The sequence below is a fragment of the Pongo abelii genome, chromosome 3 (genome assembly GCF_028885655.2).
Source record: "Pongo abelii isolate AG06213 chromosome 3, NHGRI_mPonAbe1-v2.0_pri, whole genome shotgun sequence".
NCBI lineage: Eukaryota > Metazoa > Chordata > Mammalia > Primates > Hominidae > Pongo > Pongo abelii.
Genome location: NC_071988.2, coordinates 211,526,588 through 211,542,988, shown reverse-complemented (window position 1 = coordinate 211,542,988; position 16,401 = coordinate 211,526,588).

Sequence of the window (16,401 nt, the reverse complement as noted above, 5' to 3'; positions counted from 1 at the left end):
TATACCCTCTATATTTTTAATTTTACAGTATAGACTGCGCACTGATTTGAACTATCAGCGTACTAAAGATAACTTTTACCCATGATGCCTTTATTTTTGAGTTTGAAGGCCTTGAAAATAATTTTATTTTTATAAGTTTAGGCAGTAGGTATATACTGTGTATTCTCCCTAAGGGTAGATAAAATCTTTCTGTAGCCAAGTGCAAGTCTGATTGTAGACTGTCCAGTGAGGTTTAAGTAATGGTAGAACAGAAGCTGGCAGTTGGTTAAGCCAGTGGATCTTATAGGTTTACAGTTTCTGCAGCCCAACTCTGGCTCTCCACTTGTGAGTGAAATATAATGAATGCAAAGGGCATAGCCAAACTTGGGCTCAGATACCTGCTTTTCACGTACCAGGTGACTGATCATGATCAAGCTACAGAGTCTACATAATAATCTGTGTCCTAATTCATCAAGTAGGAGTGACATTTCTTATAAAATAGCTGCACATAATAGATACTCAAAAATGTTTCTCTTCGGATAGTTTGTACAGTACTTTATAAATTAGTACAAATTCTCTGTCTTAAGTAATCTTGAATACTTGGGGAGCAAATTTTGATTCAAGGAGGAAATATGAAAAATGACATAAAGGATAATTATTTCCTCCTTATTATCAGGAAGTTCTATTTCTTATGTCCTGCTGTGGGCAGAAAAGAGAGAATCAAGAAGGTTTTGAAATAATATGACAGAGAACCCAGAAATAAGGCTGCACACCTACAACTATGATTTTCAGCAAAGCTGACAGAAACAAGCAATGGGGGAAAAATTCCCTATTCAATAAATCATGCTGGGATAACTGGGTAGCCATATGTGAAAGATTGAAACTGACCCCTTCCTTATACCATATGCAAAAATTAACTCAAGATGGATGAAAGACTTAAAAATAAAACCCAAAAGTATAAAAACACTGGAAGACAACCTAGGCAATACCTTTTTGGATGTAGGAATGGGCAAAGATTTCATGACAAAGACACTAAAAGCAATTGCAACAAAAGCAAAAATGACAAGTGGAATTTAATTAAACTTGAGAGCTTCTGCACAGCAAAGGAAACTATCAACATAGTGAGCAGACATCCTACAGAATGGAAGGAAATTTTTGTAAAGTATGCCTCTGATAAAAGCCTAATATCCAGCATTTGTAAGGAACTTAAACAAATTTACAAAAAACAACCCCCAGCAACTCCATTAAAAAGTGAGCAAAGGACATGAACTGACACTTTTCAAAAGGAGGCACATATATGGCCAACAATCATATGCAAATAAGCTCAACCTCACCAATCATGAGAGTCATGCAAATCAAAACCACAATGAGATACCATTTAACACCAGTCAGAATGGCTATTTGATATGGTTTGGCTCTGTGTACCCACCTAAATCTCATGTCAAGTTGTAACCCTCATTGTTGGGGGAGGGGCCTGGTGGGAGGTGATTGGATCATGGGGGTGGACTCCCCCTCCGTGTTCTCATGACAGTGAGTGAGTTCTCATGAGATCTGGTTGTTTGTATCACTTCCCCCTTCACTCTCTCTCTCTCCAGCTTCACCAGGTGAAGGTGTGTCTGCTTCCCCTTCGCCTTCCACCATGATTGTAAGTTTCCTGAGGCCTTACCAGCCAGGCTTCCTGTGCAGCTGGTGGAATCATGAGCCAATTAAATCTCTTTTCCTCATAAATTACCCAGTCTTAAGTGGTTCTTTATAGCAGTGAGAGAACAGACTAATACACTATTATTAAAAAGTCAAATATAACAGATGCTGGTGAGGTTGCAGAGAAAAAGGAATACTTATACACCATTGATGGGAGTATAAATTAGTTTAACCATTGTGGAAGATAACGGTGATTCCTCAAAGACTTTAAAAACAGAACTAACATTTGACCTAACAATCCCATTATTGGGTATACACTCAAAGGAATCCACATCATTCTATAATAAAGACACATGCACACATATGTTCATTGTAACACTATTCACAATAGCAAAGACATGGAATCAACCTAAATGTTCATTAATGCTAGAATTGATAAAATAAATGTGTTACATATACACCATGGAATATTATGCAGCCATAAAAAAGAATGAGATCATCTCCTTTGCAGGAATATGGATGGAGCTGGAGGCCATTATCCTCAGCAAACTAATGCAGCAAAACTAATTTAGAAAACTAAATATTGCCTATTCTCAATTATAAGTGGAAGGTCAATGGTGAGAACTCATGGACCCAAGGAGACAAACACCACATACTGGAGCCTATCAGAGGGTGGAGGGTGGGGAGGGAGAGTATCAGGAAAAATAACTAATGGGTACTAGGCTTAATACCTGGGTGCTGAAATAATCTGTACAACAACCCCCCATGACACAAGTTTGCCTATGAAACAAACCTCCACATGTACTCCTGACCTTAAAATAAAAGTTAAATTAAAAAAATACAAATTGGAAAGAAAACATAATATGATAGATTGCTTCACAACCATAGGATTTCCGGAAGAAATATGAATTGGAAGCATCAGTGTCTAAATGCAGTTAAGAAACTCATGCTATCAGAATCATCTCTTGGTTGTTTTCCCTCCCAGATTGTCTTTTCTTCCAGGGACTTACTGATAGTGAACAGCGATCATGCCTAGATTTACCCTGTATCTGCCCTCAAAGCTGACGTGGAGTCAAATGCCACAAATAGACTTGATCATGCAACCTCGATTCTCTTTCTGAAAAATGTAATTAGTAACCCTCATGTCTATCATATGTTTACAGAAATACTGATTAGCCTTGGTGTGACGCTTCTAATAAACAGTAGGCATTGTTAGAAATTTAATTCATTCATAGGGTTTTTTGAGCCTAGTGATACATTTGCTGCACCGACACATAATTTATCATTTTAGAACTCTTGGTTCATGCTTTTTAATATTTGAGACATGGATGTCCTTTAGCTCTGTGAGTGATACTGTGGAGGGAAAGGGCAGGATGTGCATCATGAAGAAAAACTACGATCAATTTAAAACAGGCTATCAGGGAAAACTTCACTGAGATGAATGCATGGACAGGCCACCCTGTTATCAAAACAATTATTGAAGAAATCATTTCTATTGTTCTGAGAGGTAATGTATGCCTCAGCTCTTCCATCCACTCAGTTTTTACCAAATCTTTTTTTTTTTTTTTGGTTCTAGGCCCACCCTCTTCCCGGATCAACAGGGTCCAAGAGCAGGGAAGTGGAACTGAATAGCAGGACTAAGACCAAAGAACGCCGCAGTGTGGACTGGGGGGGTAAATTCCAGGTATTTCTTCTCACTTCCAAATGTGACTGAATCTCTTTTATCTGGAAATATGACTTGAGATCATAGGAAAGAGGAATCAGGCCAAAGCCACTTTTTGGCATTGCTACGTCAGAAATACCATAGGCACAGCTTTTCCACAGGATAGTGTTTCTTGTTTGGACATCTTGCTGATCCACTGAAAACATGCATTTGTGAGAAATGCATGGGAACCATTTATTTTTGATAAATAAGGAAATACTTTAGTAGAGGGTTAGTATTGGATTCTTACTTTGAGTATTTTCTTTTAGCAGTAACACCTTTTTCCTTTCTTTGCTATGTTAGGAGAGAAAGAAAACTCCTGTTTGTTGTACAAACACAGTTGCTTTTACATTTCAGTGTGCTGCTCTTAGAAAACAAACCAGGAAGCCACACATATTATTTCTACATGGTTTCCAACCCTGCGGGAAATCAGTGTTTTGAAACTTCAGGATATTACGTATAAATAAACATACCTAATTTGTCTCACATATTTTGGATAAATGATTTAATAAAAGAGTAGAGCAACAGACAAAAGGTTTGCCTCTAAAAGATTGTTCCGTTATAAGCTATTTCCCTTTGCTAAGATACTGTTTTAACAAAACATTTCTAATTTAAATTCTGGACACTCGTGTATTTCAGGTTTTGAGGTGTTGCTCTAGTCTGGTCTGCGCCTATAGGTGGCAGTGCTCCTTCATCGTTGCGGCGATATGGATTTAAATGCACTGGAGCGTCAATGGAAGGTGAATTTATGAAGTGAAATCAAACTTCAGAAATCTATTTTCAGGTATATTCTTCTAGTTTTATGAAACCATAAGCTTATGTTGTTTAAAATGCTGTTATAAACAGAAGTGAACTTCAGCCACCAGCCTGAAGGCTGTCCTTTCTGCTGCTGGGTGTGGAAGATGTCTGATGGGAATGCATCGTCTCTTCTCAGTATGTGAAAAACAAAGTGGCCGGGCACGGTGGCTTACACCTGTAATCCCAACACTTTGGGAGGCCAAAGTGGGCAGATCATGAGGTCAGGAGTTTGAAACCAGCCTGGCCAATATGGTGAAACTCCCTCTCTACTAAAAATAGAAAAATTAGCCGGGCGTGGTGGCGGGCACCTGTAGTCCAAGCTATTCAGGAGGCTGAGGCAGGAGAATCGCTTGGACCTGGGAGGTAGAGGTTGCAGTGAACAGAGATCACGCCACTGCACTCCAGCCTGGTTGACAGAGCAAGATTCTGTCTCAGAAACAAAAAAAAAGAAAACAAAAACAAAGTGACTGACCCACTGAGAAACATGTTCCCAGACCTCAGTTCCAGAAAATTATGAATGGCTAAGCATTACTGTAGAGTAAATCTGTTTCATTTTTCCACAGGTTGGTCTGTAGATTACATTAGGGAAAGGCTGGGTAATTCTGTCTTTATAACGTCCACACTTTCGTGAGTGTCATAATAATTCTACGGACACCTTCAGTGGAGCTTGTTAGAACACTGCTGCTGATGCTCCCTAGACTTCTTTTTCAAAGATCCATTGGTTTAATCAAAAAAACAGAAATCATTGACTGGAGAGATTTATTAAGCATTTAACTTTTTTTTTTTTTTTAAATAAAAAGCACTTAACTTCATGTTAAGGAGTCAAAAATACAAGAGTTGTGGAGTAGAATTTCTGTAAATTAAGTAACCAACTGGAGCTCATGAGCCCGTGCTAGATTAGCTGGGAGTAAGAGTAACTGATCATAGTTGGTGTGTGATGACACTGGGCCAGCCGCTGTGCTGAGGTGTTTGGTTGTTTTAACTCACATAAATCTACATAGCAACCCTACTATTTTCTTTCAGTTCTATGATGCTTAGTTTTTCATATTTTAGCCGTTCTAAAATTAGAATATGTTCTAAAATAGATGACTTCTGACAATCCCTATCCATGAGGCAGAAACTGAGGTAGTATTTGTTTGTTTGCTTTTGTTTATTATTATTATTATTATATTATTTCAACAGGTATTGGGGGAACAGCTGGTGTTTGGTTACATGGATGAGTTCTTTAGTGGTGATTTCCGAGATTTTGGTGCACCCATCACCCGAGCAGTGTATACTGTACCTAGTGTGTAGTCCTTAATCCCTCACCCTTCTCCCACCGTTTCCCTCGAGTCCTCAAAGTCCATTGTATCATTAGTATACCTTTGTGTCCTGATAGGTTAGCTCCCACTTATGAGTGAGAACATACGATGTTTCTTTTCCCATTCCTGAGTTACTTCACCCAGAATAATGGTCTCCAATTCCATCCAGGTTGTTGCGAATGCCATTATTTTGTTTCTTTTTATGGCTGAGTAGTATTCCATGATATATACACACCACATTTTCTTTATCCAGTTGTTGACTGATGGGCATTTGGGCTGGTTCCATATTTTTGCAATTGTGAATTCTGCTGCTACAAACGTGTGTACAAGTACCTTTTTTGTATAATGACTTCTTTCCTCTGGGTACCTACCCAATAGTGGGATTGCTGGAAGAAATGGTAGATCAACTTTTAGTTCTTGAAGGAATCTCCATACTGTTTTCCATAGTGGCTGTACTAGTTTACATTCCCAGCAGCAGCGTAGAAGTGTTCCCCTTTCACCACATCCATACCAACATCTATTACTTTTTTATTTTTTTATTAAGGCCATTCTTGCAGAAGTAAGGTGGTATCTCATTGTGATTTTGATTTTTATTTCCCTGATAATTAGAGATGTTGGGCTTTTTTTTTTTTTCTTTGAGATGGAGTCTCACTCTATCACCCAGGCTGGAGTGCAGTGGCGTGATCTCGGCTCACTGCAAGCTCCGCCTCCCAGGTTCGTGACATTCTCCTGCCTCAGCCTCCCGAGTAGCTGGGACTACAGGCGCCCACCACCACGCCCGGCTAATTTTTTGTATTTTTAGTAGAGACAAGGTTTCACCATGTTAGCCAGGATGGTCTCGATCTCCTGACCTCATGATCCGCCTGCCTCGGCCTCCCAAAGTGCTGGGATTACAGGCGTGAGCCACCACGTGCAGCCGAGATGTTGAGCATTTTGTATATGTTTGTTAGCCAATTGTACATCCTGTTTTGAGAATTGCCTGTTCATGTCCTTAGCCCACTTTTTGACAGGATATTAGTCCTTTATCAGAAGTAGAGTTTGCAAATATTTTCTCCCACTTCGTGGGTTGTTTGTTTACTCTGCTGATTATTTATTTTGCTGTGCAGAAGCTTTTTAGTTTAAGTGCCATTTATTCATCCTTGTTTTTGTTGCATTTGCTTTTGGGTTTTTGGTCATGAAGTCTTTGCCCATGACAATGTTTAGAAAGGTTTTCCGATGTTAGCTTCTCAAATTCTTATGGTTTCACAGTCTTAGATTTAGGTCTTTAATCCATGTTGAGTTGATATTTGTATACGGTGAGAGATGAGGATCCAGTTTCATTCTACATGTGGCTGCTAATTTTCCCAGCACAATTTGTTGACTAGTGTGTCCTTTCCCCACTCTATGTTTTTGTTTGCTTTGTCAAAGATCAGTTGTTGTATTTGGCTTTATTTCAGGGTGTTCTGTTCTGTTCCATTGGTCTATGTGCCTATTTTTATACCGGTACCATGCTTTTTGCTGACTATGGCCTTATAGTACTGTTTGAAGTCAGGTGGTGTGATGCCTCCAGCTTTGTTCTTTTTGCTTAGTCTTGCTTTGACTATATGAGCTCTTTTTTCATTCCACATTAATTTTAGGATTGTTTTTCTAGTTCTGTGAAGAATGATGGCTGTACTTTGATGGGAATTGCATTGAATTTGTAGATTGCTTTTGGCAATATGGTCATTTTCACAATATTGATTCTACCCATCCATGAGCATGGGATGTGTTTCCATTTGTTTGTGTCATCTGTGATTTCTTTCAACAGTGTTTTGTAGTTTTTCTTGTAGAGGTCCATCACCTTCTTGGTTAGGTATATTTCTGCATTTTTATTTTTATTTTCTGCAGCTGTTGTAAAAGGAGTTGAGTTTTTGATTTGTTTTGGTTTATAACAGTGCTACTGATTTGTGTATGTTAATTTTGTATCTTGAAACTTTTCTGAAATCATTTGTCAGTTCTAGGAGCTTTCAGGAGGAGTGTTTAGGGTTTTCTAGGTATACAATCATTTTATCAGTGAACAGCAACACAGCAACAGTTTGACTTCGTCTTTACTAATTTGGATGCCCTTTATTTCCTTCTCTTGTCTGATTGCTCTGGGTAGGACTTTCAGTACTATGTTGAATAAAAGTTGTGAAAGTGGGCATCCTTGTCTTGTTCCAGTTCTCAAGGGGAATGCTTTCAACTTTTCACCATTCAGTATAATATTAGCTGTGTGTTTGTCATAGATGGATTTTATTATCTTGAGGTACGTCCTTCCTATGCCAATTTTACTGAGGGATTCAATCATAAAGGGATGCTGGATTTTGTCAAATGGTTTTTTTTGTATCTATTGAGATGATAATTTAATTTTTATTTTTAATTTTGTTTATGTGATGTATCACATTTATTGACTTTTGTATATTAAACCATCCCAGTATCCCTCATATGAAACCCACTTGATCATGGTGGATTATCTTTTTGATATGCTGTTGGATTCAGTTAGCTAGCATTTCATTGAGGGTTTTTGCATCTCTGTTCATTAGGGATATTGGTCTGTAGTTCTCTTTTTTGTTATGTCCTTCGTGGTTTTGGTATTAGGGTGATACTGGTTTCACAGAATGATTTAGGGAGGATTCCCTCCTTTTGAATCTTTTGGAACGGTGTCAATAGGATTGGTACCAACTCTTCTATGAATGCCTGATAGAATTCAGCTGTAAATCCATCTGGTCCTGGACTTTTTTTTCCTTCGTAATTTTTTTTTATTGCCATTTTAATCTCAGTGCTTTTTATTGGTCTGTTCAGAGTTTGTGTTTCTTCCTGGTTTAATCTAGAAGGGTTGTATATTTCCAGGAACTTTTCCTTCTTCTCTAGTTTTTCTCATTTGTGTGCATAAAAGTGTTCATAGTAGCCTTAAATGATCATACAGCCTTAAATGATTTCTGTGGTATTGTTTGTAATATCTCCCATTTTCTTTCTAATTGAGCTTATGAAGATCTTCTCTCTTTTTTTCTTGGTTAATCTCACCAATGGTCTACCAATTTTGGTCATCTTTTCAAAGAATCAGCCTTTCATTTAATTTATCCTTTGTATTTTTTGTTTGTTTTAATTTTCTTTAGTTCTGCTCTGATCTTTGTTATTTTTTTCTTCTGCTGGGTTCAGGTTTGGTTCATTCTTATTTCTCTAGTTTCTTAAGGTGTGATCTATGATTGTTTATTTGTGCTCTTTTGAGCTTTTTGATGAAGGCTCTTAATGCTATGAACTTTCCTCTTAGCATTCCTTCTTCCATATCCCAGAGGTTTTGATAGGTTGTTATCACTATTATCATTCAGTCCAAAGAAACGTTTAATTTTCGTCTTGATTTCATTGTTGACCCAATGACCATTTGGGAGCAGATTATTTAATTTGTATGTATTTACATGGTTTTGACGGTTCGTTTTGGAGTTCATTTCCAATTTTATTCCACTGTGGTCTGAGAGAGTAATTTTGATTTTCTTAAATTTATTGAGACTTGTTTTGTGGCCTGTTATGTGTTTTGTCTTGGAAAATGGAAGAGTACAGTGTATATTCTGCAGTTGTTGAGTAGAATGTTCTCTAAACATCTGTTAAGTTCATTTGTTCTAGGGTATAGTTTAAGTCCATTGTTTCATTGTTGATGACTTTCTGTCTTGGTGACCTGTCTAGTGCTGTCAGTGGAGTATTGAAGTCCCCAACTATTATTGTGTTGCTGTTTGGCTCATTTCTTAGGTGCAGTAGTAATTGTTTTACAAATTTGGAAGCTCCAGCATAAGGTGCATATATATTTAGGATTGTGATATTTTCTTGTTGGACAAGGCTTTTTATCATTCTATAATGTACCTCTGTCTTTTGAACGGCTGTTGCTTTAAAGTTTGTTTTGTTTGATATAAGAATAGCTATTCCTGCTCACTTTTGGTGTCCATTTGCATGGAATATCTTTTTCCACCCATTTACCTTAAGTTTATGTGAGTCCTTATGTGTTAGTTGATTCTCTTGAATACAGCAGATATATGGTTGGTGAATTCTTATCCATTCTGCAATTCTGTTTTGTTTTGTTTTGTTTTTTTTTAAAGTGGAGCATTTTTAAGTGGAGCATTTAGGCCATTTACATTAAACATTAGTATCGAGATGTGAGATACTATTCTATTCATCGTGCTAGTTGTTGTCTCAATATCATGCTTATTTTTCATTGTATTACTGTTTTATAGGTCCTTTTAGATTTATGCTTTAGGTAGGTTCTATTTTGGTGTATTTTGAGAATTTGTTTCAAGATTTAGAGCTCCTTTTAGCAGTTCTTGTAGTGCTGGCTTAGTAGTGGCAAATTGTCTCAGCATTTGTTTGTCTGAAAAAGACTGTATCTTTTTTTTTTACTTATAAAGTTTAGTTTCACTAGATACAAAACTCTTGGCTGGTAATTGTTTTGTTTAAGGAGGCTGAAGATAGGCCCCAATTCCTACTAGCTTGTAGGGTTTCTGCTGAGAAATCTGCTGTTAATCTGGTAGGTTTTCCTTTATAAGTTACCTGATGTTTTGTCTCACAGCTCTTAAGATTCTTTCCTTGGTCTTGACTTCAGATAACCTGATGACGATGTGCCTAGGCAGTGATCTTTTTGTGATGAGTTTCCTCGGTGTTCTTTGAGCTTCTTGGATTTGGATGTCTACATCTCTAACAAGGCTGAGAGGTTTTCCTCAATTATTCCTTCAAATATGTTTTCCAAACTTGCAGATTTCTCTTCTTCCTTGGGAACACCAATTATTTTTAAGTTTAGTTGTTTAACATAATCCCAAACTTCTTGGAGGCTTTGTCCATTTTTTTTTTTATTTATCTTTCTCAGATTGGGTTAACTTGAAAACCTTGTTTTCAAGCTCTGAAGTTCTTTCTTCTACTTGTTCAAGAGTTTACAGCACATTTTGCATTTCTCCAAGTGTGTTCTGCATTTACAGAACTTGTGATTGTTTTTTACTTATGCTATCTATTCCACTGGAGATACTTCCATTCATATCCTGTCTCATTTTTTTTGATTTCTTGAAGCTGGACTTCACTTTTCTCTGGTGCCTCCTTGATTAGCTTAACAATCAACCTTCTGAATTCTTTTTCTCACAATTCAGAGATTTTGTCTGAGTTTCGATCCATTGCTGGTGTGATCTAATGGAGGAGTTATTTTTTCATATTACCAGAATTGTTTTTCTGGTTTCTTTTTATTTGGGTAGACTATATCAGAGGGAAGATCTGGGGCTCAAGGGCAGCTGATCAGATTCTTTTGTCCCCCAGGGTGCGCTCTCGATATGGAGCTTTCTCCTTTTCCCCCAGGGATGGGGCTTCCTGAGAGCCAAACTGCAGTGATTGTTATTTCTCTTCTGGGTTTAACTACCCAGCAGAGCTGCCAGGCTCCAGGCTGGTTCTGGAGGTTGTCGGCAAAGAGTTCTGTGATGTGACCTGTCTTCAGGTCTCTCAGCCATGGATACAGCACCTGCTCCAGTGGAGGTAGCAAGTAAGCAAAGTGGACTCTGTGAGGGCCGTTGGCTGTAGTTTTGTCCAGTGTGCTGGTTTTTTGTCAGCTTGGATACCAGCACCTGCTCCAGTGGAGGTAGCAAGGAAGCAAAGTGGACTCTGTGAGGGCCGTTGGCTGTAGTTTTGTCTAGTGTGCTTGTTTTTTGTTGGCTTGGATACCAGCACCTGCTCCAGTGGAGGTAGCAAGGAAGCAAAGTGGACTCCGAGGGCCATCGGTTGTAGTTTTGTCCAGTGTGCTGGTTTTTGTCGTCCGGCCTCAGACTAGGAGCAGGCACTTTCAAGAGACCATCAGCTGCAGTAGTAGAGGGAGGATACCAGCTTGCTGTAAGCTTGTCTGGATAAGTATTCAGGTTTTTCAGGTGGTGGGCAGGGCCATACAGCTGCCAAGAGATTATGTTCTTTGTCTTGTTTCCAGCTACGAGGCTGGGAAGAGAAAGATCATCAGCTGCAGGGTACGGGTAGACATGTCTGAGTCAGAGTCTCCCTGGGCAGTGCTTGCTGTGGCTGCTGTGGGAGTTGGAGTATAGTTCTCAGGCCAGTGGAGTTATGTTCCGAGGGGGATTATGGCTGCCTCTGCTGCTTTGTACAGGTCCCCAGGGAAGTGGGGGAAAGCTGCCAGTGACAGGCCTCACCCAGCTCCCATGCAGCCTGCGAGGCCAGTCTCGTTCCCACCATGCCCCGCCAACAGCACTGCGTTTATTTCCAGGCAGCCGGGGAGCAGGGCTAAGAACTTGTCCCAAGCTACCAGCCTCTTCCCTGAGAAAGCAGCAGGGCTTCCGTGTTTCCCGCCACCCCGCCTGCCACAGCTTCTGTGCTGGGATCTGCACTCCTGGCTCCCCCCATCCCCAGATTCTGTCCAGGAAACTTCAATTTGCTCAAAATTGTTACAAAGTTTATCTGGGAGTTTCCTTCTCCCTGTGGTCTTTTCCCAATTCCACTATCAGCCCTCCCCAAAGATCCCTGTGAGACAACGTCAGAACAGCTTCCCTGGGGACCGAGGGTGTCCACGGGCTCTTCCGGCTGCTTCCTCTACTTCTATATTTTGCTTGGGTCTCTAAATTCATCTCAGCTCCAGGTAAGGTCTGATCCTTTTTTCGTGATCTGGACCTACAGGTTCCTCAGTGAGAATGTGTGTTCAGGGTGGACATTCCCCCCTCACACTCTGGCACTCACAGTTTTGTGGTGGTCTCACAGCCCGCGAAGGCAAGCTGCTTCCTTCAAAGGCTCTGCGGATTCTCTCGGCTTTCCTGGTATGTTTGTGTGTCAGTTCTTGGAGCAAAAGTTTTCGATGTGAGTCTCCACACGCTGCTCTGACCATCCAAGTGGGAGCTGCAAGTAAATCCTGCCTCCTACCCACCATTTTCCTCATGCTGATATCGCACTTGTTTTCATTTATAGTTTTGTTTAGAGAGAGGGTCTTGCTGTGTCATCCAGGCTGGAGTGCAGTAATGCCATCATAGCTCACTGCAGTGTTGAATTCCTGAGCTCAAGCAACCCCCTCACTCCAGCCTCTTGAATGGCTGGAACTACAAGTGCGTATCACCTTGCCTAGCTAAGTCTTTTTTTGTAGAGACAGAATCTCACTATGTTGCCCATTCTTGTTTTGAACTCCTGACCTCAAGCAACTCTCCTGCCTCAGCCTCCCAAAGCATTGGGATTACAGGCATGAGCCACGGTGCTTGGCCTCGAGATGTGTTTATCACCTGCACATGGGAAGACATAAAAATCATCAGCCTCCAAATGGGCAGAACAGATGTGGTGAACTAGGAAGGACATCCCAGGGACACTCTTGAAATTACTTTTAACCCTTAGGAGCTGCAGAGTTGGTTGGTAGCAGGAGCAGTGGAGAGGCAGGCATGCTCAGCCACATCCCTAAAGCAGTGTCAAATGTGGGCTGATTCTATGCAGCCAGCTTGAGAGCCCAGCACCAATGCCTTTCAGGGGGTTCATATGTTTCTACCCAGAAATGCTGTTCTACCAACACTGTGCATAGCACGATGGGTGACTCTGTAAGGAAGAGGCTAGACACGGCCAAATCTGAATCAAGAGCTGATTTAGAAGAGTTGGAATCTGCATATAAAGAAGTCTTAGAAATATCTAAACCAATTTATCTTGCTTAATTTTTTTATATTCACATGGCAGTGGTATATGATTAAAAAGATCTCTGTATAATTAATTTTTTCAATAGTCACACAGAATAGAAATTCATGCTATCAAGAGAGCTTTGTGTATCTTGTAATATTGTAATTGTCTGTGGTTTTCCTTTTCAGTGATATTTAAAATTGTGTCTTATAAATGAGAGCTTTCTAGATGTGACAGCAACAGTATCGTTATCCCTGTTTTATATGGATGAGGAAGTTTTGCCACAACAAGTAGCAGGACCAGGATGTAGGTTCAGTCTGCATCTAGAATGTGATATCCTTATACTCTACTGTTTCTCTGGTGAGGTGATTACAAACAAAGCTAGAACAGTTTTTATTACACCATTTGTATTAAAGTTACTACCAGAAATTTTCAAAATTCCATTCTTCCCTTTCCTGAATTCCTACCTCAGACTATACTAGGTACATCTGCCTCCATAAAAGAGGCTAAGAAAGAAAGGTCTGGCCAGGCATGGTGGCTCACGCCTGTAATCCTAGCACTTTGGGAGGCCGAGGCGTGCGATTACCTGAGGTCAGGAGTTCAAGACCAGCCTGGCCAACATGGTGAAACCCCATGTCTACTAAAAATACAAAAAATTAGCTGGGTGCGGTGGCACGTGCCTGTAATCCCAGCTACTCTGGAGGCTGAGGCAGGAGAATCGCTTGAACCCAGAAGGTGGAGGTTGCAGTGAGCTGAGATTACGCCATCGCACTCCAGCCTGGCGACAGAGTAAGACTTCGTCTCACCAAAAAAAAAAAAAAAAAAAAGAAAGTCTTTCTTTTCTTCACACTTTCCTAGTTCATTTTCTTCTTCAAGCTCCCTGAAGTAAGTTCAGTCAGAATGTACAAGTTAGAACAGAAGATGAAGACAGCCTGTTTTTGCTTCACAACCAAGTCGTCCTCATATCCAGAACTTCTATTACTCAAACGGGTGCTGTGTTTGAATCCTCTCCGGCTCCTGTGCGGAAGCACCATGTGAGACTGCCCAGGTTGTGTCTGTTCTTAATCGGTTCTACTCTCCTATCTGTTTTTAATCAGTTCAGAATCCACAGGGGAATGTTGGTGAAGAATTAATTCCCTCGAGTCTCCCAGTATATTTGCCTTTCTAAGCCTATGCCAGAAGAGCAAATAGATTTCATTGTATGTTCATTAAAAATTTGCATGAGGAGAAAAATGAAACATCTTTCATATTATATTATTTTTATGAAATAGGACTTACAGAAGCCATGATAAAATTAAAACTGTGCTTTGAGATCTTTATAGCATATATATGTTGAATATCAAAAATCATGCCACTTTTTTCGATCTTCAAAAGCAGACAAAATCAAGTTTGTAGCTATACAATATTTTTCACTTTAAAATAATACAAAAATGTGATTTTACACAGGTATATGGTTTGAAAAAAGAAGCATAGAAATTATACATTTTATACTTATCAAATATATTCCATTAGAATAATCTAAAACCCAACAATTTTCTTTTTGGGAAATGACCTTACACCTAAATTTTAGAAAAAGATGCCTATAACTGGTGTTTTTCACATTCGAGTATCACCTTTCTCTTTTATCTTTCAAAAATAATTTGGGTAACGTGATACTCTGGTTTCCTTGTTTTAAAATGATTTTTATTCAGCCCAAGAACTACGGGTAACAGGTTTTGTAGAAATGCTTACTATGCGATAAACAGTGCCGTCACGGCTACTGGTTGAAATTAAGGGGAAGTGTACACATGCATAGGAAGGTCGGCTGAATGACGTGCATCGGTGCAGCTGGGAGCTGGCAACAGGGCCTTTGGCCTGGGACAGGGAGTCCTGTGGTTCACGCAGTGGCCCGTTACATGGCCCCATTATTCTCAGGTATGGCTCACAGTTTATTCATAGAGAATAATATGTTTTTATTAGTATGAATTATATACCTGTCATTTATTAAATGCCATTTATTAATAATAGACACATAATAATTACTAAGAGAAAATAATTTTCTTCCATTATTTTAAAAATACATTTCAGGATGAAATGGTGCCAGTGCAGTCTTTGTTCATTTTTATTCTGTTTTAATCTCGGAAAACACTTCATATACCTATACAAAAATAAACACTAAACACAGAACATCATTTGAGAAATACAACTATAGAAAAAAACTGCATGAGTGAATAAGTGGAAAACTTCTGCTAGGCAATGTATACATTTGATGAGTTCTATAAACCATTAAATACAAGTGAATTATTAACAAACAGTTGGGGTCTTTCTTAAAGCTCCACAAAGATAGGAACACTTGATAAAAATTAAATGTGACAGTTGCTCGATCAATATTCATATTTATGAGAGGAAAACAGCTTTCTTAATTGCTATTTCTACAACTATCTTTTTAAAAATATTACATTTTGCAATGTAACTGAAATTGCACATAGGGAAAATGTGATATATTTACTCCTAAAAAAGCCTGACTGTATTCATCAAAGATGTAAAGCAAGTTTATCATGAAAGGATGTGGCGTTTCAATAGTACAGAACCACCCTGGGATCTGTAAAGGAAAATTGGCATCATCATGTGTTCTCGTACTTGTTGGTCCATCATACGGATGACGCAGTTTGGGGTTTAACCAGGATCCCACCTTCAGTAACCTCTCCTTGTATCCAGGGATGTGATGGAAGAGCAAAACTCTTATGAGCACACATTTACGTGACAGCCTTGTGACTTTCTCACTTAGGATGGATGTGGCTGTTGATCACCAAGTGGTTTGTAAAATATCTGGCTCAGATAGAGAGTGTGATAAAATATTTGGCTCAGATAGAGAGTGTGATAAACTACTCTTTAAATATCCATTGTTATCCATCTGTTGGCATTTCGGTCCAATAAATGCTTCTGTGGTCACAGGATGGACATCTAGTCCTGGTTTCTCAATCTTTTCCCTCCTCTAATAAATTTGGGTCCAAGTTTGACAGGTTGACATGTTTGCACTTCTAGCAACGGTTTCATTATCTTACTAGAGATGTATGTCCACATATGAAAAAGAATTTGCATTTTTACTAAATAACAAGGAGGATATGGATGGATGGTTTCTGTTCCTTTTCTGACAAAAAAAAAAAATGGGCATTAATTATCTAATGGCCCAAGGGCCAGAGTTCTATAACTTATCATTATTTGGTACTTTACATTGTGCTTCAGGGAATATCTGGAGAACCTGTGGATCTGATTAAGAAGACATTGTCATATAAGAATATTGATAAGCAACACTTTTACAATAACAAACATTAACTTTTCTTATCACTGAGTCTTCCTGGAAGATTGTGAAGACTTGATATTCTTTCCAAGAGT